The sequence below is a fragment of the Pezoporus flaviventris genome, unplaced genomic scaffold, assembly GCF_033815535.1.
Source record: "Pezoporus flaviventris isolate CSIRO_AGI_PZ_B2104156 unplaced genomic scaffold, CSIRO_AGI_Pfla_v1 ptg000002l, whole genome shotgun sequence".
Lineage (NCBI taxonomy): Eukaryota > Metazoa > Chordata > Aves > Psittaciformes > Psittacidae > Pezoporus > Pezoporus flaviventris.
Window position 1 is genome coordinate 53,953,555 of NW_026892550.1, and position 26,763 is coordinate 53,980,317.

Sequence of the window (26,763 nt, forward strand, 5' to 3'; positions counted from 1 at the left end):
TAAAAGCCATCTGTAGTCACAGATATATGACCCAGTGGTTAAGTAATGGAGTAACATGCCAACACACCCGGCTGCTCCCTAAATGTGTAGCCAGAAAATGTTTGATTCCATTTTTGAATTGCTTTGCGGGTGCTAAGTGGAGCTATTGTATTACTGGCAATTAAGGCACTTTTCCCCAGGGCTGCTCGGGTGCTACTTGGCCCCAATACATAAAGCAAAGCAGGCTCATGTAGCGAGTGGGCTGATCTGTCACAGAGGATGAGGGTAATGGAAAGGATTTCTTATCTCACTGAAAAAACAGCCTTTTCAGAACATGTTGCAAAAGGGTCTCTGGCTGCACCTTCTGTGGGAAGCCTTATACAGAGGGTGTGAAGATTCATAAAATCATAGCATGGTTTGGGTTGGAAGGGACCTTTAAAGATCACTTAGTCCACCCTGCCTGCAATAAGCAGGAACATCAACTCGACCAGGTTGCCCAGAGCTCTGTACAGCCTGACCTTGAATGTTTCCAGGGATGGTGCATCTACCACCACTCTGGGCAACCTGTGCCAGTGCTGTATCACCCTCATTGTAAAAAATTTCTTCCTTCTATCTAGTCTCAGTCTCCCCTTTTTAGTTTAAAGCTATTAACCCTTGTCCTATCGCAACAGGCTCTACTAAAGGCTTGTGATGCCAGGCTGACTCCTCCCTTGGCTTCAGTTACAGACGGACTTCTTTCACCCAGTTTATAGCACCTGAAACACTAATTGTAACCATTTTTATTGTACTCCTTTTAAGGCACCCTCTTTTCTCTAGCAGGAGATAGGAGAAATAAACTAGGTCCCCCTGACTTACATGTAATAAACACAGTATTTCATACATGCCTCAGACAGATGAAAACGAGGATTGGGTTGAGTAACCTGTGTGTAAGCAGCTTTTAATAAGGCATATTCATGTGTCAAAGTGAATTATTCCGGTCCATTGGGTAAATATGCATTAGAGTAATTTTCAAAATACTTCTCTGCAGTCAGTGAGCTGGAAAGGGTCAGTCCAACCATGCATTATATTGCAATGCATATGCTTATTTATGGAATAGAAGGAGCAACACAAGATCTTTCCGGTTACCTTACCTGGCCAAAGTAATTTCTTCCAGCACAGTTATATTGTTTGGAAGGAGGGTCAGCAATGCTCTTCCCTGGCTTGGAATCCCACAGTGAAGGGGTCCAGATCCACTGCAACAGGACAAGGACTATAACCACATCTCGCCCTCTGAGCAACAGTTCCCACTGTGTTTGGTGTGAAATCTCAGAAGGAGAGCCTCCAAACAAGCCCAAGGGAAATGGATGAGGTACCCCTTGTTTTGGGGTTGTTATTAGGATTGCATGTGAGCAGAAACCCAGTGGCTTGGCCTACATTTTTCCAGCATGCAGAGCAGGACTGGAGAACCTGGAAACTTTCTGGCAATCTATCATGGTGCCTGGTGAATTTTGGTGAACTATGTGTAGGAAACAGCTGCATGATGGTTTTTTTTTGGTATCCTGGTTAGACTTTGGTGGCTTAAATTCCAACTAGGTAACTCTTTAGCCAGCTAAGTTTGGTTTTGAATGAGGTTAAAACATGGGAAGAACCCCTGTTTTTGAAGGTGCGTGGTGTGGAAGTTGGAGTCAGTAGCAGAAGTGTGATTAACCTTGGATTCATTCTCATGCTTTTAAATTGATTTTCATTTTACAACAGTAAATCATAAAACATCTGGGACAGTTTGACATACACGTGCAGGCAGCAATTAGTCCAGACATTATCTAGCCTGGGGGCAAAGGAGCAGGGAGGCATTTTGTGCCAAGGTCTTGACTGTTTGTGGTTTGCTTTCTCTTTATTGCACATGTGTGGGCTTACACCTAGGAATGGAGGCGGAACAGCAGAAATGCCTGTTTTCCACTTGAACCACCTAAACAACAGAAGAAATTAATTATTTGCCTCCTCTGTAGAAAAAAAAAGTATTAAAAAAAATATCCTAAGCAGGAATTTGCATTTGTGCTATATTCCATCATCAACGTATCTCCAGCCAGACTACTTTATAAGCATGTACAGATGGTTCTTGTTCCTGCTTAAGATTTACAGTTTGGTGGTTTGTATTTTTAAACAAAACCTCAAGTGCTAAATAAAGAAAATGGCACAACTCTTTGACAATGGAAAAAAGGTCTAGTTCAAAGGCACAGCTGTGGGACATTGTGGGAGTAAAATAAAACAGGAGGCCTTTCCCTGGAGGAGTTGGATATCATATGTATAAACCATTACTCATGCCCTTGGGGCTGTTCAGCCTGGAGAAGAGAAGGCTGCGTGGAGACCTCATAGCAGCCTTCCAGTATCTGAAGGGGGCCTATAGGGATGCTGGAGAGGGACTCTTCACTAGGGACTGTAGTGATAGGACAAGGGGTAACGGGTTAAAACTTAAACAGGGGAAGTTTAGGTTGGATATAAGAAGGAAATTCTTTCCTGTTAGGGTGGTGAGGCACTGGGATGGGTTGCCCAGGGAGGTTGTGAATGCTCCATCCCTGGCAGTGCTCAAGACCAGGTTGGATGAGGCCTTGGGTGATATGATTTAGTGTAAGGTGTCCCTGCCCATGGCAGGGGGGTTGGAACTAGATGATCTTAAGGTCCTTTCCAACCCTAACGATTCTATGATTCTATAAAGAGAAGCCTCTGGGCCTGATGTCATTTTATAGAGCCCTTCTGCCCCCCTAGATGACCAGAAGGTCTGGGAGCTGCAGGTTGCTTTGTATCTGTTGTCTCCCCTGAGTGCTGGTGGGTACAGGTACATTACAAGAGCAGCAATCAGCTCCTATTGGGTTGGGACGGTGGTGCTGCAGTTTGCAGAACAGAGATGCTCTGTCCTGAAGAATCTGTTTTCTGTGGGTGGTTATATCCAGGTTTGTCTATATGTGTATCTATACATATATATATATATATATTACAAATGATAAATAATATAACCACCATCAGACATGGGTGATGACAGGTGGTGTTAGTGGTGACAATAATTAGGCATCATTTACTTTTATCTGCATTTTTGCTCGCTTATTGCAGTTAAATGGACATCAAACAGTTCCTGTCTGTGCCTCCCTTCATACCCACAGCCAGGAAGGAACACTTCAGTTATAGTTGAAGCAAAATACTGACTTAGTAGGTTAAGATTAAGAGAAAAAAGCCACCAGTCATTAATGAAACAGTGCTTTAAAGTGAGTGGAGTTATTCTTGTGTGTTTGAATTTGCAGGATGCAAGATGCATAGCTAGAGAATAGATGGCATCTTGTGCCAATCTGGGGGAACATCTAATTTCTTGCTTTTAGTGGAACTATTTGTCCTGAAAAGATAGCACTGTGTAAATATGATGGTCTTTTCAAAGAGGTAGGGGCAAGAGGATAAGGTTTATACTGAGCCCTGTGAAGCTGCTCTTGGAATAATGTCTTGCATTTTCCAAATGAAAGATGTGGGAGCTGCCCAGAAGCTCTGCCTGTTCAGCTTGACAAAGAGCAAACTGAAAAGTGATTTGATCAAAGACAGAGTGTAGCCATGTTTTCTTTAGCTAAAGTGCTCTTCAGCTGAGCCCACAAGGGTGCAATGAGATTTGAAGGCTGAAAGCTGAAGGCTACGAAACAAAGGGCAAATTTTAACAATGAGAGAATTAGCTGTTGAAACAGCTCACTGAGAGATGTGATGTGTGTCCTTTTGCCTTAACAATTCATGGCTAAACTGTATGTCTCTCTCTGAAATGACTCAAAATAAAAGTTTCCAGCCCAGCTACAGGGGTAGCTGGGTAAAATCTTCCCTGTTTGTAGCTTTCTGACCCTTAAATTTCTTCCTGGCTGAGCTTTAGTTTGAGATGCTTAGTTTAGTATGAGGAGAAAATGCAAAACTTCTGTTCAGTCTAACATTGTAAAATACTTTCAGAAGTGTTTTGTAGCCAATTGCTAATATTTTTTTATTATTATTATAATTATTATGGTTTAAGCTGTGCTGAGCTCATGGAAGTCCAGGAAAGTCAAGCTACACTGAATTTAGCAACTCCAGTTCTATCTCTGGATTTGCTCCCCTTAACACTTCTTAATTGCCAGTTGATAGCAGATACCCTGTTAAACAGCTGCTGGACAGTCAGGAAATTCTTATTTTAGTCACTTCCACAAATTAACCCTCCATTTTTTTTTTAACCATCTCATCAGACATATTTCATAGCCAAAGCAAAGTTCATTTTCGGTAATGATGATGCCGAACAACTCATTTTCATGGCGCTTAAGCTTGCTTAGTCACTAGGAATAATCTTTTCATTGTTTCCCATCTCTTAAAAATGATTAATTTAATGATGACTAATTTAAGTAAGTCACATGTTTAGGAAATATCCCTCAGCTCAGGTGTAGGCCCTTTCCTCCACACCGCTACAGGACGATCTTGCTCTGGTTATCTGGAGTACCTCTTCCCCTTCCTCCTTTCTTTCTCACCTCAGTGCTTGCAAAGCTGTGTTCCACACTTCCCCCACCTCATTCCTTGGCGGTTGCAGTTTTTGCCCTTTTGATTGTGTTTTTCCCTGAAGACTGCCAAGGGGCCGTGCAGTGCCCACCCCTTTGGCTGCTGCGGAACCATCCAGGTTTAGAGGAGCAAAGTGTGTGCTGATCTTTCTCGCCAAAGTTGGACTTCAGACTGTGAGTTGTCATTGTTTTTTAATTTATTATTATATTTTATTAAATTTGAATAATTTGTTGGTTCATTTTTCAATAAACTTTTCTTCATGGTCAAACTTGTGGCTTAAGAAAAGAAAAGGAAAAGAAAAATGTATGCAGCACCTGATGGCCCAGGACAGCCTGGGAGCTATTCAAGGCCTGCAGTGCTGGGGAGGGCTATTCCTTCAGCTCCTTTTACCACTTTTATAACTGTAATTCAGGCACCTCCTAAAAACAGTATCACAAAAATCCACCTGCAGTCAGGTTTTACTTTTGTTCCTCTGATGTCCGGTTAGGCCCTATTAGTGGTTTGGCATTTCTGTATCTCAATCTTCTGTTTGCCAGCAAGGAAACAAGTGTACAAAAAGACACACTATAGCAGCAGAGTTCTTCCACCCGATAGAAAGAGCAGCACCACGTCCCATCCTCAGTGGTGAAGGGCTCTTGCCCATCTCTGGACACTCTTATGCAGGGGTAACTTCTCTGCACTTCTGTTTCACCTGTGCTTCTATAGGAAGAGCTGGGAAAAGTTTTTCCAGATGAAGAGGAGTGATTCTACCGCACAAAGATATTTGCTCAGTTAGAGGGTTGTAGTAGTGCACAGAAGAATCAAAGCAGAGGGGAGGGAAGCTGCCTTGAGGGCATTTTCAATAGGCTAAGGGAGCTGTGGTTTGCTTGGACACTTTGGAATAGCCATCTGAAAAAACCCAAACAGTAATTGTCTTGGCCTGACTCCCTGTATCCAGTGAGCAAGCAGCAGCCACTGGAACAAATATTCAATAGAAACGCAGTGGATGACTTTATCATCTTTCTGATCCACATTGTGAGGAGTTGAGAGTTTTGTCACAACTGGAGGATTTCACGTGAACAAAAGCAAGAGTAGAGAAAATTGGGCAGTTAAAATAATATTGCCTTCTACAAAGTGATTTTCACCCTATATTTTGCCACCTGATGGTGTGGTCTGGGTATGGGAAGGAGCCATATGTGATCCACCCAGCCCTCTCGTGCCAAGTGTTTATCATGGTTCATGCATAAGTTTTGAAAACCTTCCCCATGTGCATCTGATTTTTATAGCTACAATATGACTTGATTTCCCAGAGGAACCCCTCATCTCTGATTTGTCTATGCATTTCCTTTGCAAAGCAAGCATTTGCACTGCTGGTTTTACAGTAAGCTGAGTCTGTGCTCTGTGTCTTTGCAGTATCCAGTACAGTAAGGCTGTGTGAAAGTCATCCATTTAAAATCGCAGTTCCTAGTTTTGTAGTCCTTGATGGAGACTTTCAGCACTGAGAATCTGTAGAAGCTATCTTCATTTCCAGACAAAATTTTCATTGAAGTTAGTAAAGAAAACTATAGGTGGTTATTTAGGTGCCTGAGTACGAAGTCAGCTTTAAGCACTGAGCTTTGCTAGTGTTGTATCTCATACGCAGTGCACTGAGCTGCACCCACTGCTAATTGCATAATAAATCAGAGCAGACTGCTCAGTGTTGTGGTGCTCCAGAGTGGCCTTTGCAAACCTGCATCTTCTGCTCCCCAAGCAGTCACAGCCCTGTGTGAACCTGGTATCCTGCAGCTCCTGGATGCATCAGCTAAAATCAGTTATAAACAGAGAGGAAAGAGTGTGTACTGGTGGATTGATGAACCGAAGATCCCTGGGGTTTAAGAGCATTAATCCTCCTGATTTCAGTAGCAGTGAAGCTGTTTAATTGCTTAGATGGTCTTCCAAACATCCCCTAAGGAAAAAGCTAGTCTTCCCTTATTATGAGGTTAACTGTCTCCCTTGGAATAGATTGTGGGAACTAGAGGTAAGAACTGGGCTGGAGCTCTAGGAAAATTGTCTAACATGTTGCACTAACACTTCTACCACTTACTGGGGCATAAAAACCTCTAGCAAAGGATGAAACTCATTCGTATAAATGGCAGCTGTGGCTCCCTGAGCATTAACACGTTCAACACAATTTATGCTGACCTTGTCCTGTATGAGGAGCTGTTGCTGGGATGGGGATGATGGTGTTTTGCAGCACGCTTGCAGTTAGGTTTCATTTGCAAATAATTTAGCAAGACTGTTCTGGGTTTCCTTATTTATTCTTGAAGGGCCGATCTTCCCTTGCTGGGTTGTTAATTGGCAGGCATCTAGAGGTGTTTTCATGCTTTGGTGGTGATCAGAGGGGAAAAGGAGAAGAGAGATTGAAGCAATAGTTGTGTGTCAATCCTTGGGGATTGAGTCTTTGGCATGCAATGTATAAAGACCTTTTTATATGATAAATCACTTCAGGGACAGGCATGTCTGTCACAGAAAAATTCCTTCTCCGTAAGATGGTGAAGGAGAAAGCAAAAACCTAGCAGTTGCCCTAGCCAGGACACCACTATGGTACGTATGTAACTTGAAGACTGCACTGCTCCATGCACTGGTGACAAACACAGAATGGTTTTCTCACCCCATGTAGATTTTCTCAGTTTCAGTGAAGTTCCCAAAGAAACACAAGTTCTGTCCTGAGACTGTGAAAGTCAAAAGGAAACTTTTATGTTTCTTTTAAATCTAATAAAATAAATGTAAATACCTTTTTTGATAAATCTAAAATTTTACATTGTGCTTTGGATGCTTCTGTTTTTAACAATAATTTCTTATAAGTTCAAGTTTTGAAACAAACAAAAATAAAAAATATAACATTTCAAGAGGCTCAAAATATCTTTTCCCCTCCTCCTGATTTCTTTTTTGCAATCAGAAATTAAGTGCAAATGACCCCTTCATATAAATGGCTTTAATTTTGACATAGTATTTGCTATCTGATGAAAAATCACTTTGGCAGAAAATCTCCAATGTCAGCAGCAAGGACTCTTAGCTTCTGTGGCTTATATGTTTTTAGTGTACCAGGGACTTGAAGTTAACTCTGGTGTTCATATTTTTTTTGCTGTTTTTTAAAAGGAAGAAAATCCTAAGCTGTAAAAGCTGTTTTAACTTCATCTGCACATGGCTCTGCCCTGTTTGTTTGTTGTTTCTCATAATGGGTATATTTTGTGTGCTTTGTTTATGGTTTTATATAAGGACAGGAAAAAAAATTGTAGAGGGCGACTTGTGAACAAGCATGCTGGACAAATACTCATTTTCCATGAGTTTCAGACTGAGGCATAACCTGATTTATTAGAGTTTTTCCTTATTTGTAACAAATGTTTTTCTATAGCCCCTATTAGTTGGTGACACCGTTTCTGTGGTAAATGAACTGACATGTGAAGGTAATGATGACAAGGGGCTGATAATGGATGGCAAGGGGAAAGGGGGCTTGGTGCAACAACATGCCCTGCTGAGGTTGATCCAAGGACACCTATCAATCAAAATGGTGACAGCAGTCAGGGAAATTTAATTCGAGATTCATTGTACGCTTAATGATGTGACAAAGAAAAATAAGGAGGCTAAAGAAGGCTTCTGGGCTTTTCTTCCCCCTCATTCTGCCAGTTCTCAGAAGACGGGGACCATGGGATTGCCAAAGGCACCTCTTGTCATTGCGTCTGTAAAAGGTAATCATCATGCTTTGAAAGGGAGCAAACTGTTTGGAGCTCTGTGTATATATATTTCATTACTTCAATACAGAAGAGTGGTTGTCAAAGGCCTTTTCTTTAACTCATGTGGCGGGCCTACCTGCCTCTTGATGGTAATTGGAAGCATTAAAAGAGACGCTAACAAGGTATGTGTGCCTTGCATGAATATGGGGTAAAGCTGTAGAGTGACTCGGACAGTGTTCCCCACAGAAAGCTTCATTCAACTCCTCCCTTTCTCTTAATCTTGTTTTATCACCAGCAAACACAATGGGTTACATTTGGGAGTATGCAATTTGTTGGAACTCAAGAGCTGAGTTATGTGGCTTGTAAATGACAGGATAGATAGATAAAATGCTACCATTTTTTGAGCTGCCTTTCAAAATTAACATGGGTGCTTAGCGCATGTGGGTACCTCCTCTTGTTTAGCTTTTGCATACATTTCCATAAGTAATACGTTAATATTATTTTAGTGTTAATGCCCACTAAATGAAGAGGACCCTGTGCAGATACAGGAAATCTGTTCATTTTTTTCCACATGTCAATTCTCTCTTTTTGAATATGCCACATAAGAGCTTGCTCTTTGGGTTGAGAAAATACTTACTGCACTTGAGATCTTGTTAATCTTTCCCAGTGATTGGAAAATCCGTCCTTTCCCCTGTTTTGCTTCAGCTTGCTTAGTTCAGTGTTGAGACTGGGTAAAGTGACAGCAAATGGTGAGTTTTATCAGAGAATGGGGAATTCTATCTACATCTTTAAGTTCTCTTTAGTCTGATCTGGTTCTTCCAAATGAGACTAAGCCATGTACTTGTCACATGACTTGTCTCAGGAAAGTCCTGAAGTTGCACAGAGAAGGTTGTAGATGTTCCATCTTTGGAAACATTCAAGGCCAGGCTGGATGTGGGTCATGGCGTTAAAGACGTCCCTGCTCATTGCAGGGGGTTGGACTAGACAGCTTTTAAAGGTCCAACCAAAACTATTATATGATGCTAAATACAACAGCAGTTCCTGCAGACACATCTAAATATTTAGGTTTCTGAAGAGTTAAATACCTCAGTGTTTGGATATCTAAAGAACTAAATATCTAAATGCTTTGGCCACAAGCCAAGCCTGAGGGAAATTGTAGCCATTAATGTGATGGTCAGAACTTGTGTTGGGCAAAATTGTAAAGATATGGGCAAAATTAAAATGTGAAGGGGAAACCTTCTTGCTTTCTCCTCCCCACCTGCAGTGAGCTGAGAAAGGCTGATAGGAACCAGTCTGGATGTAGAGGGTGTGATAACACGCATCATAAAATGGGATTCAATAATCCTCACCTTATCTCTTCTTATTCCTCAAGCAGATACACGTCGATAATTAAAGTGAACGGCAAGCTGCAGTGCCACCCTGACCTCTGGGGTATCAGTTGCCATTAATAATAATGCAGTCAGACAATACAAGGTTTTAGCACCACAGAATAGCAATATAGAAAAGGGGGGGGGAAGCCAAAGGGATAAGCCAACCCCCTTGGTATCATCTGGGTATCTTTTCATGCTGATGTCTCCCTTCATGCTCTTTGATTCCAATTATTCTCTTCTGTTTAGAGGCAGAAATGTTTGTTTAAGTATGCTGTGGGATGGGAGGGGGAAGGAAGAGGTGATTTGGAGCTAGCTACACTTTTTGGCTCTTCTGTAGTTGTATTTGTTCAGCAGACATCAGTACTTGCCTTGGCAGAGCCTGCATTAGGAGACCTCTTGTACCTGACTGGAACTGCAGTTTGGCTCCATATAGCTTTACTTGCAACCTGAAGGGCCCATGCTGGAAAATTCAGGCACAACTCCTCTCCTGCCAGCTCACAGCACCTCTGAGCTCACACTGAAGCTTTCAGTAGGAGCAGCCCCCTGGTATCCTGCCATCTGTGTGCTTGGGTAGCTGAAAAATTGCCCTCCCTTTCTCACTGTGCAGAGCTTTCCTGATGTAAAGTGAGAGTATGTGCATTTCCCAGGTTTCTTGGGCCTGTATGAAGGCCCACAGACACCAGTGAGGTGTAATACTATCAGAGTCTACATTAGAGCCTGCATATTACCCCTATGCATAAAAATAATGGTGTGGGGGCACTTCTAAAAGCCTTCAACATCATTGCCCAAGCTCTGCTTATTCTCAAGTCAGGTGACATTTTGCCACCGATATTGGCGATTGCTGGGCTTAGAGCTCAAAGTCAGCCCTGTATCAGTGTCCTCTGTTGCCCCTCTATGTTCCCCAGTTCAACAAAATGCCTTGAGCCTTTCATAATACAGGAGTAGAAATGGAATTTTTCTGTAGGATAATAATGTATATATATCAAGAATTACTGCTGTCAGAAGTGGAGGTTTCTTTGACCTGCCAGGGAAAGGGTTTCACAGCAGTGTCTTCCATGAACATAGCCCACATGGAGAGGACTCAGTGTTTCACTTTGACTTTGCTAGCACCCTGTGCACAGCCGATGGCATCGTACAAACTGTTGTCTATTAGCTGTCCAAATAGCCTTACCATTAGCGCATAATCCAACCAGCATCTGGAAAATGTATTCACTGCCATTTTTGTGTTGTGAAGGGCTGGTCCTTCTCCCCTTCTCTATATTTTCATGAGCGCGTACCAGTTTCTCCTTCATTTGACTTACAGACTTTCTGTGCCTCTCTTGAAATTGTTTCCCTATTCTCACTGCACTCCCAGTTTGGCAGTGCTTCCTACTGCCAGCACATATTTTCCTACATGTAACAGCTGCCCTTGAAATAGGATTAGGCTTTTATATGCATCTGGCCTCAGATAAATTTGTGAGAGGAGATTTAGGGTATTACAGGGTGTTTAGGGCCACACAGGTTTGTGCCATGTATGGGAGCCTGTTAGCAAGCAACTGATGTAAATCCATACTACAAGTAAGTTGTATGCGCTTCATTCATTCAATTGCTGAGGTGAGTAGCTCGAGAGAGGACGCCTTCAACACCGCAGCGGGGGGGAGATCAGCGTCCAGGAGCCTCAACTCAGAGCGGCGAGAACCACCGAGGGAGCCTCAAGTCCTCGACAGGAGCTGCCCAGGAGCCGGCAGCTCAGCTGGCGAGAGCGAGCAGCTGACTCACACGGGGCGGAGCCTGGAGCAGCGGCACCAGCCCTGGCTGGGTGAAAACCTGCCCCAGGGAGCGCGGCGGACGGAGCGGGTCGGGGCGGTTTGTGCGGGGTGGTGAGCGCTCGGTGTGTGAGCAGGGCCCGGTCCCGGAGCTCTGCTCTGGCTGCCCCGGCGGTGGCAGCGTAGGCACCCAGAGCGAGCCGGTGAGAGGGGAGGCTGCAGTGCAGAGCTCTGGGTGTAGAGAGTGCCTGCACTGGGCTCGTGAGGGGAGGGTGCACAATGGGCAGAGCTGCACTCGGTGCTCCCTGGTGGAGGTCCTGCTGCAGCAGGGGCTGAGCTGCGGGATGCTGTTAATAGGCTGCGAGATGTCAGGGAAGCTGAGAGCAAGCAGGAATGCTTGCTGCAGGCCCAAACTGTGCAGGGGCCTCGAGCTTCACCTCTACCTCATGAAGGAAAGAAGGAGGCCGTTAACCTGGGAAGCTGGGAATTAGTGACAAAAAAAAAAAAAACAAAAAACCAACAAAAAAAAAGAAGGCAAGGGGCTTCCCCCTAAATCCCCTGTCCCCACACAGAACCACTTTGCTGTCCTGCAGGGGGCTAATGAGGAAGCGCACTCGAGCCAGAAACAGCCGGCTGATGCACTGGTAAAGAAGATCTCTACTGGTGCTGCCAGGAAAAAGCGGCAGGTCGCAGTAGTAGGGGACTCTACACTGAAAGGGACAGAAGCGCTCGTCTGCCGGCCAGACCCCGTCTCAGGGGAGGTGTGTTGCCTACCAGGGGCACGGATCAGGGGTGTGGCAGAGAGGCTGCCTGCTCTAGTAAGTCCCACGGACTATTAACCACTCCTGGTGATACATGTGGGTGCTAGGGATATAGATAGCAGTAGCCTGGGGAACATAAAGAAGGACTACAGAGCCCTGCGAGGCGGTGGTTAGGGGCTCTGGAGCTCAGATGGTCTTTTTGTCAATTCTCCAGGATACAGGGGAGGACCTAAAAAAAGGTAGGAGGATGGGCCAGGTTAATAAATGGTTAAAAGGGTGGTGTCATAGTCAGGGGTTTGGGTGTCTTGAACATGGGACCCAAGCTTGTAGGCCAGGTCTACTGGGGGCTGGTGGAGCTGCTCTAAAGAGCAGTTTTGGTAGGAGGCTTGCCAGACTGGTCAAGGAGGCTTTAAACTAGATGTGTTGGGGGAGGGGAGCATCATTCCATTCCAACATACCCAGTCAGTTGGCAGAACCTATAATAAATGCTTGGAGCAACGTAGAGATATCCCAGCTGCTCCAGCTTCAGTTGGAGCTCGGCTCAGATGCCTCTATACAAATGCCCGTAGCATGGGGAACAAACAAGAGGAATTAGAGATGTGGGCACGTCTATGAGGGTATGATATAATAGGCATCACAGAAACATGGTGGGATGGCTCCTATGACTGGAGTGTTGGAATGGAAGGTTACAGGCTCTTTAGGAAGGACAGGCCTGGCAGGCAGGGAGGGGGAGTTGCCCTTTATGTTAGGAATAGGCTGGAGAGTATGCAACTCTGTCTGGGGACAGGTGAGCAGTCCACAGAGAGTTTGTGGGTCAGGGTTAAAGGGAATATAGCTATGGGAGACATTACTGTGGGGATCTGTTACAGACCGCCTGATCAAGGAGAACCTGCGGATGAAGCACTCTATAGACAGATAGGAAAAGCCTCACACTCGCAGGCCCTTGTTCTCATGGGTGACTTCAACCACCCTGACATCTGTTGGAAGGACGGTAAGGCCCGGCACAAGCAATCCAGGAGGTTCCTCGATTGTGTAGAAGACAGCTTCCTTCTACAAGTAATAGAGGAGCCGACAAGGAGAGGTGCCATGCCTGACCTTGTGCTCACCAACAGGGAAGGGCTCGTTGGAATTGTGACACTCCAGGGCAGCCTTGGATGCAGCGATCATGAGATGCTTGAATTTGAGATCCTCAGGACAGTGAGAAGAGCATGCAGCAAGCTCACTGCCCTGGACTTCAAAAGAGCAGACTTTGGCCTCTTCAGGAACCTGCTTCGGAAGGTTCCATGGGATACAGCCCTAGAGGGCAGAGGGGCCCAAGACTGTTGGTTGATATTCAAGGATCACCTGCTGCAAGCTCAGGAGTGTTGCATCCCAACCAGAAGGAAGTGCAGCAGGAGGGCCAGGAGACGTGCTTGGATGGATAAGGAGCTCCTGAGGAAAATTCAAATGAAAAAAGAGGCTTATAATAAGTGGAAGCAAGGACAGGTGGCATGGGAAAAGTACAGGGATGTTGTCTGAGAAGCTAGGGACCAGGTTAGGAAAGCTAAGGCTCAGTTAGAATTAAACTTAGCTGGAGGTATTAAAGATAACAGGAAGGGATTCTACAGGTACACAGCAAATAAAAAACAGACTAGGGAGAATGTAGGCACCCTCGGGAAGCTCTCAGGAGAACTGGCTACACAGGATTTGGAGAAGGCTGAGGTTCTGAATGACTTCTTTGCTTCGGTCTTCACTGCCAAAGGCTCTAACTGCACCACCCAAGTCTTGGAAGGCAGATGCAGGGACTGTGAGAATGAAGACCTTGCGCCCACTGTAGGAGAGGAGCTGGTTCAAGACCATCTTAAAAATCTGAACGTGCACAAGTCCATGGGACCTGATGAGATCCATCCACGGGTCCTGAAGGAGCTGGCGAATGAAGTTGCTAAGCCACTGGCCATCATATTTGAGAAATCATGGCAGTCAGCTGAAGTTCCCGACGACTGGAAAAAGGGAAATATAACCCCCATTTTCAAGAAGGGGAAAATGGATGACCCAGGGAATTACAGACCAGTCAGTCTCACCTCTGTGCCTGGCAAAATCTTGGAGCAGATTCTCCTGGAAGGCATGCTAAGGCACATGAAAATCAACAAGCTGCTTGGTGACAGCCAGCGTGGCTTCACTAAGGGGAAATCCTGCCTGACCAATTTGGTGGCCTTCTATGATGGGGCTACAGAACTGATGGACAGGGGTAGAGCAGTTGATCTCATCTACCTGGACTTGTGTAAAGCGTTCGACACTGTCCCACACGACATCCTTGTCTCTAAGTTGGAGCGACATCAATTTGATGGATGGACCACTCGGTGGCTAAAGAACTGGCTGGATGGCCGCACGCAAAGAGTTGTGGTCAATGCTCAGTGTCCGGCTGGAGACCAGTAACGAGTGGTGTCCCTCAGGGATCGGTGTTGGGACCGGTCTTGTTCAACATCTTCGTCGCTGACATGGACAGTGGGATTGAGTGCGCCCTCAGCAAATTTGCCGATGACACCAAGCTGTGTGGTTCAGTTGATACCCTGGAGGGAAGGGATGCCATCCAGAGGGACCTCGACACACTTGTGAGGTGGGCTGATGCCAACCTCATGAGGTTTAACCATCTCAAGTGCAAGGTCCTACACCTGGGTCGCAGCAATCCCAGGCACAGCTACAGGTTGGGCAGAGAAGAGAATCAGAGCAGTCCTGCAGAGAAGGACTTGGGGGTGCTGGTCGATGAGAAAATGAACATGAGCCGGCTTCAGTGTGCGCTTGCAGCCCAGAAAGCCAACCGTATCCTGGGCTGCATCAAAAGGAGAGTGACCAGCAGGTCGAAGGAGGTGATCCTGCCCCTCTACTCTGCTCTCATGAGACCTCACCTGGAGTATTGTGTGCAGTTCTGGTGTCCTCAACATAAAAAGGACATGGAACTGTTGGAACAAGTCCAGAGAAGGGCCATGAGGATGATCAGGGGACTGGAGCACCTCCCATATGAAGATAGGCTGAGAAAGTTGGGGCTGTTCAGCCTGGAGAAGAGAAGGCTGCATGGAGACCTCATAGCAGCCTTCCAGTATCTGAAGGGGGCCTATAGGGATGCTGGAGAGGGACTCTTCATTAGGGACTGTAGTGACAGGACAAGGGGTAAAGGGTTAAAACTTAAACAGGGGAAGTTTAGGTTGGATATAAGGAAATTCTTTTCTGTTAGGGTGGTGAGGCACTGGAATGGGTTGCCCAGTGAGGTTGTGAATGCTCCATCCCTGGCAGTGTTCAAGGCCAGGTTGGATGAGGCCTTGGGTGATATGATTTAGCGTTAGGTGTCCCTGCCCATGGCAGGGGGGTTGGAGCTAGATGATCTTAAGGTCCTTTCCAACCCTAACGATTCTATGATTCTATGATTCATGTGATTTACCACTCTAATTAGCTCTCAGAAACTCAGATTGGCGCTAACCTTAAAACTGCTTCTTTAGGTTTTTTATTGAAAGGACATTTGCCCTGGCTCCTTCATCGTGCCTAGAGCTTTGTCCTTTGGGGCAGCACAACAGACGCAACATTTCTGCTTATGGTTGAACTTACAGCCATAACCCAGATATGACCACTGGCACTAGAGCTGGCCTTGTGGTATTTCCCTCCCTAGATTTGTGCTGCAGGAAAAATATGCACAAAGAGGGAATGGTTTGGGGAAATTATCTGACTGGGAAAGGTAGCCCCAAATGCATTTATTTCAGAAATGGCTTTGCCCTAGAGCTCCATGTCCCAACAGTCCTGCGAAATCCAGAGGAATAGAGGTCCTTTTCTTTGCCATTGTGCCCAACCTCTAGTTAATTTGATCTCTGAGAGCACCAGGGAGAGAACATCTATTAAACAATAAAATAGACCAATTGTGATGTATTTTCAACCGCTTTGGGGGAATTCTAAGAAATTAAGCATCAGAATTGTTTTTCTTATTGGCAACTATTGATCTCTGGCTGTGCCAGTTTCTCTCATTAACACTTTTATTACCTTGTCAATCACAGCGCAACCTGCGCTAACCAGAGGCTAAAAGGATTTACCGTTATTAACAAAACTGTCTGGTGCCTCAGAACAATAAAACCAGCTGAAACCATTGGGGGAGGGAGAAGTGTGCAGAGATTTTGGGAGCATTTTATTCTGGAAACTGATTCAGAGGGAAGTAACCATAAAAATCCATAAAATTGGAGCCAGTTTCTCAGCTGATGCAAATGATCAAAACATGTAAGAAGCATCAGAGCCACGGAGCCGTCTGTCTGCAAATAAAGGTCTTGTCAGAAATTCAGGGTAATATCTGAAAACCAGAGTAATACTACAAATTCTGTTTGTGGGCTGGGAGCCTGGCATGTTGGCAGTTTGAAGAGATTCATCCCTGGTGCGAAGGGAAACATAATTCTGTCACTTAAGGGCAGGGCGTTCCAGCACTCTGAAGCCTGACACTAAAAATGTAACGGGACATGGTTATCAAGCCTGTCAAGATCCAAGCCTCCTATGATAACCTTTGGGGTAGGGTGCTCTAAAAACTTCTGCCAAGAAAGGACATGTTGCTTTAAGTGCTTAGGTCTTCTTTCAAGCTTGAGCACCTTTAAAGGCACTATGGTTAAAAAACATCTATTTGTAGTCAGTGGTGCTACAACATTTATAAAGAGAAGGCTGCATCCTTATTCTCGGTTTCCAAGTGACAAAATAGAAACCTTGAGCTCTGGAGTGACTCAGAGCTTCCCCTCATGTTCAGTGCAAGAAGGTGCTTTTTTTGCACTGGCTTTGAGAGAGATGCATGCCATTGGAATGTGAAGGTAGAGGGGATGGAGGGTCTATCCTGAGTATTTTGCATTCCTCAGCACCTGAGCACTTTGCTTGCTTGCTTTCTTTGGATAAGATTTCTGACAAAATTTGTTTTAAGAGAGCAAAATACTGGCATGCTTGCAATGAGCTCAAGGCAGGCATGCCTCCTCTATGAGTAAGGATGGAGGAGCAGAGCCCCTGTCTATGTGTCGGGCCATGGTGCAGGTTGTGCTGCCTGTGCTGGACCACAGGATGTAAATGCAACCCTCTCCCTCTGCTCCTTCAGACAAGTTTCTGTGATGGGGGCAGATCTTGATTCTGGCATCACTCCTGAACTCTGCAGTGTAGCAGTGAGCACCCTATTTTTCAGGGCATCCCCTCCCCTTGCTATTGCTCCTGAATGGGCAAGGGCCCAAGGTGTTTTTATTTTATTTTTTCTTAAGAAGGCTTCCTTTTGACAATGTCTTTGCAATACAGTGGGTTTTTTTCATTACTACTGTGGTAACACAGTCAGAACTCTTCTCATTTCTCCTAACCTCTAAGGTCACCTAGACACTTCAGGGATGCAAGGCTGCTCATTGGAGTAAGGAAGCAATTGACAAAAGGCACAAGATGGGTGAAGACAGCCATTAAAACCCTGCTCTGGCTCTAAATATAGCAACCCTTCCATGCCATTCTCCTGTAATTTGCATGTTGAATTAGCATCTCATTAATATCTTATTAGGGACACTGGAAACCTAATGACAAAAACAAATGCAGCATGTGCAAAGAAGAATAATAGGAGGAATGAACTGAATAAAAGACCTTTTTTTCCCCCTTGTGAGTATTCAAATGAAGACTCAGCTGTACTTTGTAAGCTGGTCTGTGGTTTCTGACCACCTCAATGTCAGCAGAGTTAGGAGGCTGGAAGGGCCCCCATCGCACAGATGAGGCCAAGGGGTAAAGCCCCAAAGGACATCAGCAGACCCTCAGTAGCTGGTGCACTCTGGCAGTGCCTTTTACTGATTTACACTAAAGTTCCATTTTAGTAGAGGTTCCCCAAGCCATGCCAGGATTTTGAGAAGTGCTGGGATCAGAGGTGCTGAGGGGGAGGATTTGGTATCGAATTGTCCCAAAAGATGGGGAAAAGAGAGGAAATTAATTGGGCTTTTCTGGGATCCAGATGGAGTTCAGCTTAGTTCAAGAATTTCTCTTTCTTAGCTCACCTCTAACTAATTTTCTCAGTGTTCATGGTGATAAGCCGGGCTACCTACAGCTTGTATCAACTCTCCCCAAATGACCGAGTGCTTCAGCGCACTCGTTCCTGTCACTGGTTCTGCTGTTAAAGTGCTCCAGTAATAAGGTACCAATTAGATTATCTCCCCCTAGAAGCATATTGCAGTTGCAAAATGGATATCATATCATTAGCACTTTTCCCTTTAGTTGTCCCAGGGGATGGAAATACCAGGCAATGGGAGCATCTTATGGCCAACAACCCCTCATGGTTTTTGTGGAGAAGAGGCTCTTTCTGTATAATAAAAGAGAAATGGGTTTAAAGGATGTTGTCCGTGCTTTCTGCAGACGATAGAGGGGAAATGCTGATGAGAGCTATAAGGCAGCTCTTGTGAGTCTTGAAGTCAGAGACCATCTCGTAGAGAAAAAGAGACTTGAGAAAATGAGAAACTCAAAAGCAGAAGCTGGGAGGTTTAAGGGAGAGACATGGTAGGAAAGCCATGTGCATCAAAGCATAAAGCATAGAGTTTTATAGACCAGAAGTGGGCTTGGCTAAAAGGGCTGGATCAGGCAACAGAGCAGGTGAGGGAAGGGATATGAGCCCCCCTTGGTCTGTAACTTGGCTGAAACTTGGATATGGATAGGTTGAAATTAGAAATCCAGCACATGAAAGTGAAATCAAACAGTCATCAATTAGGGAACACAAGAAAATAATCCTTTGGGGACTTTAGTGAGCTGTTTCCTCATCAGATTTAGCTGTAATGTATTGGATTACATTAAAAAAAAAAACAACAAACCAAACCGGTAATGCAAACAATGCATAGCATGGAAATGCTCTTCAGTTCCTCTTTATAAGCATGTTACAAGAAGTAATTTGGCTCTGTGTTTATGTGAACTGTTGAGTTGCTGGGTGCTGGCATTGTACAGCCATAAATTAGTTAGACTAAACCTGATTTGCAGCCTTATGCTGAAAGAAGCAGAAGAAATTCTGTGCTCCACATAGCTCCCTGACCCACTTCATGTAGGCTCAAATGGTGTTTGAGATCATGTTGTGTCCCTCAAGCCCCCCAACGATCACATAGTTCCAGCACCAACCCACGTTGAACCCTCTGGCTGTTGTTCCACAGAGAGGAGATGGCAGATGCTTGATACAGTGTGCGAGGGTTTGTGAGCCCTTTGCTGTGCTGCGTGGGGGCCTCCTTCCATGCTGGTGATGCTTGATCTCACCTACCTCCCTCAAAGCATGGGATTGAGACAAATGATAATTTGGTAATGGGTAATGCCAAGTACTGGGGAGAAGATTTCGCCTTTTCTGCACGCTGCTATTATACAGCCTGCTAGAGTCCCTCTGTGTCAGGGAATACTTGGATTTCTCTTTGCTGTGATCCACTTCGAAGTTCTTCTTTGCAGAGGCTGTAAGCCTTGAGAGACAAGGTTCTTCCAGAGCAGCAGTCTCACCCTTATGTACCTCCCAAGCATGGGAAAGCTGCTCACTCAAAACTGTAGTAGGACAGCTGTACACTGGAGGTTGCTAGTGTGCCTTGGTCATTTTCAGGGTAGGTGGTTAGATTATTTCAGTCAATTGGTAATCCAGCCATAAATCTCCCTATCCGGATTTTTAAGAGAGTGTGACCCAAACCCTGAAGAGGATCTGCTCTCACTCACAGCCCTACCTTCCCACATGGTGACAAACTCGAAAATGCATCAGCACATTGGGTCTTGGCATCTGTCTCTCCACAGCTCTTCTTTACAAAGGCAAAGTGATTGATCCTTTAAGCAGGGGTTTGCTAATCGTATTCATTTATTCAGGCAGTGCCTTGCTGCATGCTCTGAAAGAGCAGCGCTGCCTTTCTAAATGTATTTTTCAAAGCTCTTTAACAACTTAAGAGCAGCAGTCCGCAAGAAACAGAGGGCAAGTCTATCATTTAGAAACACAGAGGAAAGAGGGTGCAGTGATTTTTGTTGCTCAAGTGTCATCATATGAGGTCAGGGCAAGATGGATGAATGCTATATGCTATCTTGGTTCATTGAATGTGCAGAGAGGTGATACACTGGACATTTGGTCTTGGTCCAAAGTGATACTGATAGGCTGCATTGATGCACAACTGGCTCAATGTCCTTAAAAACAATCTGGATTATGGTTTTCCAGTGTGCAAGGCACTTGCCAAGGAGGTAAAAAGTCCAAACCAATGCACATCATCTCTGCTTCACTGGAATTTCCCATGAAATCAGTGCTCCCTATAGCAGGATGAAAAACATTTTGGTACACTCTAAACTCCTATTCCCACGAAAAAAATTAAGATAGCTTGTCTGCCACTTGTGGTCCATAGGGCTCCTCTCATTTTGGAGTACTGTGACTCTACCACCATCCCTGCATTGAGCTGCAAGAGGTGGTTGAAACATTCTTCTGTCTACCGTAGTTGCTTTTCCTGATTGCAATGTAGAGTTGCCCTTAACAGAAAAGAGGCTTGGTCTTCTTTAATTACTCATCTCTGCCTTGCTGGAAAACGTTTGGGGTAGTTGTTGGTATTACCTGACCTTGGATGTTGAGTAGCATTTAGTTTTTGAGGCTGTCACTTCCTGCATGATAAGATAATCATAACAGAGCCAGAGCTAACAAGCAGTGTTTTGATGTAAGCAATGAGCAAACAGACAGATCAATAAGTGCTGAGCAAGGCACGCTTCACCTCATATCGTATCGACTTACTGCAAAAATAATGGGGCAACAAAATGAAAATGTGTTGTGTTCTGAGTTATGGTCAGTGGTTATATATAATATAGCACAATATATTAACTCAGATGGGACTTGCTGTTGAAAAAAATACAAATGGGCAGGCACAAAATGTACTGTCTCTAAACGTACACAGCAACACATCGAGATTAATTACAAAGAATATGGGATGAAATGAAAGCTACAATAAATTTCTGTTGTTATAACCACAGAAAGAACATGAGAAAGATTTATGACACTAACAGCAAAATTTCTGTGTCCTGTTAGTCTGACTGTCTAATGTGCAAGAGATTTATGAGCCTAGTGAGTAATGATAAAAAGTATTTACAAAAGTTTACCATTTGTTAGCTTTTATTTTTGCTCTCATTGAGGCTGTTATGAGCAGTGGAAGGATGACACTGAGCTGACTGGCTGTTGGTGGGAGTTGTGCTATAGGCTGCCTATAAACTTTTGATTTCAGCAGCTCTGATCTCCAAGAGCCAGATGACAGTCAAGGTAAAGAAAGGCACGGGACTGCACTGAAGGAAATCTGATATGTTTAGAGACTTTGGGCTCATAGAGGTATAAGCATAGGTGCACTGAAGTAGGGAGACCCCCTCTTGTGCTAAGGTTTCTTTCTATGCACTGGAGACTCTTCTGCATTTCCCTCTCTTGCCTCTGCTGACTACTCACAATGAGCATCCCTGCAAGGGGTGCATTCACATGTTGGTGCATGAGTTCTCCAAGTGCAGACAGGCACTTCTGTATCTCCTACTGCATGCCCACATTAGGAAAAGTGATGGGCAATTGTATAAATGGGGCTGCAGTCAGGAGGAAGGCAGAGTACCTGTGATAGTCAGATTACAGAGGGGGAAAGGTTATGGGAAAAAGCGGAATAGCACATGTTGGGCATTTATTGCCTTTGAAATAGATTGTGTGTATCCAGAAAAAGGGCATTTCTCACAGCTATGTGGGCATCTATCTTATCTCCCAACAGCAGATAGCAAACTGCCTACTCAGGGACTTAGCAAGATAGAAGATGATTATGGGCGCTTGGCTAATTGTGATATGACATGACAGAGAATTTAATTTACCTTGATGATAATTATCACTGACTCAGGTAGTTTTGCAAAGCTTGGACAGAGTGTACAGGGTTGCTGTGATGGATCAGCTCATTCCAGGGAGGCTCTTCTGCAGTTCTGTAGCTTCATAGGCACAATCTGGGTGTGCTGGAGTATTTGTCATATGTTTAATGTAGATCCACTCATACCACCCCCCCCCCCCCCCCCCCCCCCCGAAACCCAAGGTAATACTCTCAAAAAACCCTTGGAAAATAAGTACGTAAATCTGGAATGCATTTGCACTGGGTTTTGGGGATAATAAATGCCACAGATATTCAGAGGATCAAATAGCCATTGGGGTCACAATACTGAATCCAAATGTTCTGTTCTTTAGGACTTAATGGGGTTGCTGTCCTTTGATTTCTTTTTTCTTGTGAAACAGGGCAATTCAGAAGTTTCGTCTTCGCTGTGATCATAGGTAAGGGATGTAATAGGGCATCTAAGCATAGGAGGGAGAGGGGGACTATTTTAAAGCATGGGTAGCATCTCAAAGAATTAAGTAGGTTGTTTCCCAGTTGTGGCAAAATTTGTCAGGAAATCAAAAGATTTTGAATAATCTTTTTTTTTTTTTTTTCTGAAAGCATCATTCAAATGATTATCAAAATGCTTTATATCACCGAAAGGGATTATCCAAATAGTTCTGAGCAGCCAAAAAGCCCAAGATGCTACAAACATATTTTGCAGGAAAACCCCAGGCCATTAAAAAATAAATAGGTCTATATTTTGGATATTTGTTGCTAAAGAAAAATCCTGTTCCAGAGGAAAAAAGTACTGAAAAATACTTGAATAGCAGTTACTCTGAAAGATTAAGCAGACAACCCTAAGCTTACCCAGATAAGAGGTGACTTCATTATTTAAGTATCCCCTCGTAGAAACGAGAGCAGAATTTGGCATACTGAAGAGATTTTTAGTATAAAAATGAGTACATTCATACAATCCATCATGATGCCTGATTTTACAAAAAGAGCTCCCAGCAGCAACTAGTGCTGTTGAAAGGAAGGCTTGTTGTTTAGATGTGAAACTTCATTTGAGGCCCCTATTACTAACAGCTTTTGTCTTAAAAGCTTCTAAGCATTATGGGACCCCTGTTTGCCCTTTCTGACTTTTCCATTGTTGCTTTTGGAATTTTGGAAGGAACTTTGCTTCAGAGACACTAGAGGTGGTGTGAGTGGATACAAAAGCCTTTAGCTCATAGGAATTGTGTGATGCCCATGGGCTTCAGCAGGGTCTTACAATTTGCAGGGTTTAGGATTTGGCTTTGTAGCTGTGAGGGCGCAGGTTCCTCCTGCAGATTCACCCACCATCATTCCCATGAGGTGATGCTGCTGCAAGCAGCCATGGGTTGGAATGGAGCAGCGTTAGCTAGCAAAGCTCTGTTGCTTGCATCCCTTCCCTGCATTTTTAAGAACTGCTTGCAGTAAAGTGGCTTCTTACTGGGATCAAGTCCTGTTTCTTGTTCATGCTGTGCTGATAGCTGCAGACTGGCTTTTATGCTGTGTCCCACCTTTCCTCAGGAATCAAGCTCGCTCTCCTGCACTTTCATCTTCACACCTTTCATCTTGTGCCTCAGTTTTGGATGGTGAGGAAAGTATGTGTCAGGAAGAGGCTGAAAGGATCAAAGACACCTCAGGGACTTTGAAGCCTGGGTTTGCTGGCTAATGCAAGGGGGCAAAGGGGTAAAAGAGGGTACAGTAAGGTGTTAGAGCTCAAAGGGGGAAAGGGGCAGAGTTTTGCTATTGAGTGGGGAAGCAGTGTTGGAGGGATGTAGTTTCCTTTTCCTGGGGTTCAAGGATGTGGAACCATTGACTGATGGCTTTGCTGCATGTCAAGTGCTTGCCCTCCCCTAAACAAGCTGGAAACGAGATTAAAAAAGAAAGAAAAGTGAATGGGAGCAATTTGAAAGACGGAACAGCTGCATGTTTGTTATTAAAAGAAAAATAAACCAAATCCTTAAAAAGTCAATGTGGTCCCTGGAGAGGCATTGTTCAGCAGGTGATGAGCTTGGCAGGCATCTGCATGCAGAGATTTATTTTTCCTGCCTCCCCATCAGTCGTTGCCAGTCTACATCTGGCTGAAGCCTCACCAATACTTGTTCTCTAGCAGGTCCTGGCTGGGGAAGAAAAGAAGTTCTAAAGGACCCCAAGAGAGAGGTTTAATGGTAATTAAAAGGGGGAAAAAGCATGTGAATAAATATCTTTTAATACCTGCTAGGAGTGGGAAATACCTGACATTTGGTGTTTTCTTTGTTCTGATAAAAATTCAGTCCATTTGGGGAATAGTGGTGAGGGGTAGTCATGATTTGCCACCCTGTTGTGCAGTCTTGTTTATACGGCTATCAAGCACCATTCTTGAAGCTCATGGGCAGCTCACTCCTGGCCTTGTGCAAAACTTAGAGCCACTCAACTTCGTCAGCACAGCTTACAAACATCCTGGCACATGCTGTAGCACTCACAAGTTAGCCTAAAAATGCCAGAAGAAAATGTTTTTGTCCTTGCTATATCAAATCCAGGCCTGATTAGAACAGGAATTTTCTAGAGGGACTATTGATTTTTGCCTCACAGACTGTACCAGCAATTTGCAAGTCACACAGCCGTCATTCATAGCTGGAGTTCTGCAGCAAGATAACAGGCCCTGTAAACAGACTGATATGTTAACCATTGGCTTGGTGACAGATCACATTAATAAGAGCCTCTGATTCACCACAGCCAAACCATGGTCTGAGTGAGGTCCTCCAAAGTTATACAATTCAAAAAGGTGACAGAAATGTGGACTTCTGTCTTTTGAGGCTTTTAGAGGTGACTTCTGATGAATTACAGGTCTGAGGGGCTGGGGGCTGGCTGACTCTGTTAATACTAGTGTTAAATATCAGACCTGTTGTGTACCGAAGCAGCATTCTTCAAACAGTATACAGCACATGCGTGCCCGAAAAAGTTACTGTTGGGAGGCTTTGAAAGGTGCCTGTAACAATTTGGAAGCAAGTTGCCTACGGCATCTGATGCTGAGGTACATCCCCAGTGCCTGCAGGTTTTTTACACCAAAAGAGGTACAAATAACTGATTCTTGTCTGCCCAGCAATGCCAAGAGATCCAGAAAAACTGCTTTTTTGCTCTGGGTATATGGCAGGAGAGAGGCATCTGGTGCTGGCCCAAAGCCCCACTTTGGGCTGTGAGACAGCTCAGTGTGATGCTTTTCCTGAAGTCTTCCAGCTCTGTCATCTATAGCATGCTCTCAGCCTCCTGCAGAGAACCACTGCAGCCCTCTTTGCATGCAAATTGTTAATGCATTGTGCATGAGGGTCCTAATTAATACTCTGCTGCAGATAACGATTTTACATTACGGCTATTAACCTTGGCATATTTCAAACTAAATGCCAGTGCATTGAGGAAGATTTTGTGTATGTTGCACTGTGAAATAATGAATTATGGTTTTGCATATTTCATATACTGATTTTCTTTAGTAATAGAAGACTAATGTTAGGGAAAAGAGGCTTGCAGCAAGGTATTGCCTATTCCAACAGTTTCGACATTAGTCAGGCTCTTTGGAGTCTCAGGTTCAGTTTCCTGCTCTGCATTGTTTCCCCACAGGTTGTTTAACCTTGTGTGTGCAATAAAGACAGGAGTGCTTCCACTCTCACAGGGATGGACTTGTAGTCCTCAAATAAGGTATCTCTTTTTTTCTATGCCTAAATGTCCCTTTTCCTCACATTCTATAAGAAAAGCTCCTTGATTCCCAGCTTGCTTGAATGTCCTTCTGCAGTGATGTGATTCCTGGATCAAGATTATGAACCATGTATCATCAAAGCTTGAACGATAATGAGTTTTTAAGAGAGACAATTTAAAGATTTGTTTTTTCTTTTAGGATTTAATTAATTTGTCACTAATAATAGACCAGAATTGATTGCATGGAGTAACAATGTTGGAAGCCTGCTCTGATGGGTTTTGTCTGAGGAGTTCTGAGGAGGACATCTGGATCAGAGTGAGGACAAGGAGACCTGGGAGCTAAATGCCAGTACTAGCTGATGGACCCTGATGCCAGTGGTGGTTTAAGCTGTTTGCATCTGGAGGGTGTTAAGAGAGAACATCTCCCATTACCTCTCCTGTCCCTGCCAAACCAATTCAAAGCACCCTGCAAACCAGTTTCCTCTGCCAGGCAATTGCAACGCCTGAAGCAGGGCCACAGCCTGTGTTTACATCAAGGAGGAGAATGTCCAGGGGTTTTTAATTCCTTTCCAGCCCAAAGCACCTAACTGCATAGAAATCTGGCCCTCATTCACCCTGCAGTTGCCATGATGTGTAATGGAAAAAGGATGCTTATAAGGATACTTTCTTTTGGAAGAATTTTGTTTCTGATCCAACTGGCAATAACTGTATCTCTTATTTTATGGATCTGTATAGTCAACAGATCAATTTTATTATACTTGGCCACTGCAGAAAAACTGTAAACTCCTGCTGTTAGCTGATGTCTGGGAAATATGTTTACAACTTCATTTCTTTCCTTTGGTGACATCAATGTATTTCTTTATTTAATAAAAATTGTGTTGTGCTCTCTCCCATGTAATTTTATCATGCAGAACTTTTCCACATGGCCAGCTCCAGCACAACACATTGTGCTAATGAGAAAGCATTCGCAATTCTAAATAATGACAGGTCTCTTGATTTCCTGGGCTGGTAAAAGTTCATTTCTCCTTTGTCTTTTGACGATTAGGTTTTACTGATTTTAAAAGCGTTTTATGTAGTGTTGCTTGCAAATATCGGTTTCCAGTAAAGCCCCCAAAGTGATTTGCTTCAAAATGAGTTAACCCATTTTAAAATGATACAGAAAGTATTAAGAGCTGTAGGAGTGAGTTGTTGGTATT

General features: G+C 44.2%; 1 long non-coding RNA gene across 1 annotated transcript; it reads left to right on the forward strand.

Moving 5' to 3' along the window:
- Positions 1-4,583: 4,583 nt before the first annotated feature.
- On the forward strand, positions 4,584-26,460 carry LOC133275516 (uncharacterized). Its single transcript, XR_009745567.1, has 3 exons — positions 4,584-4,673; positions 25,493-25,570; positions 25,665-26,460. It is a non-coding gene; the product is annotated as an uncharacterized LOC133275516 (long non-coding RNA).
- The last annotated feature ends 303 nt before the right edge of the window (positions 26,461-26,763 follow it).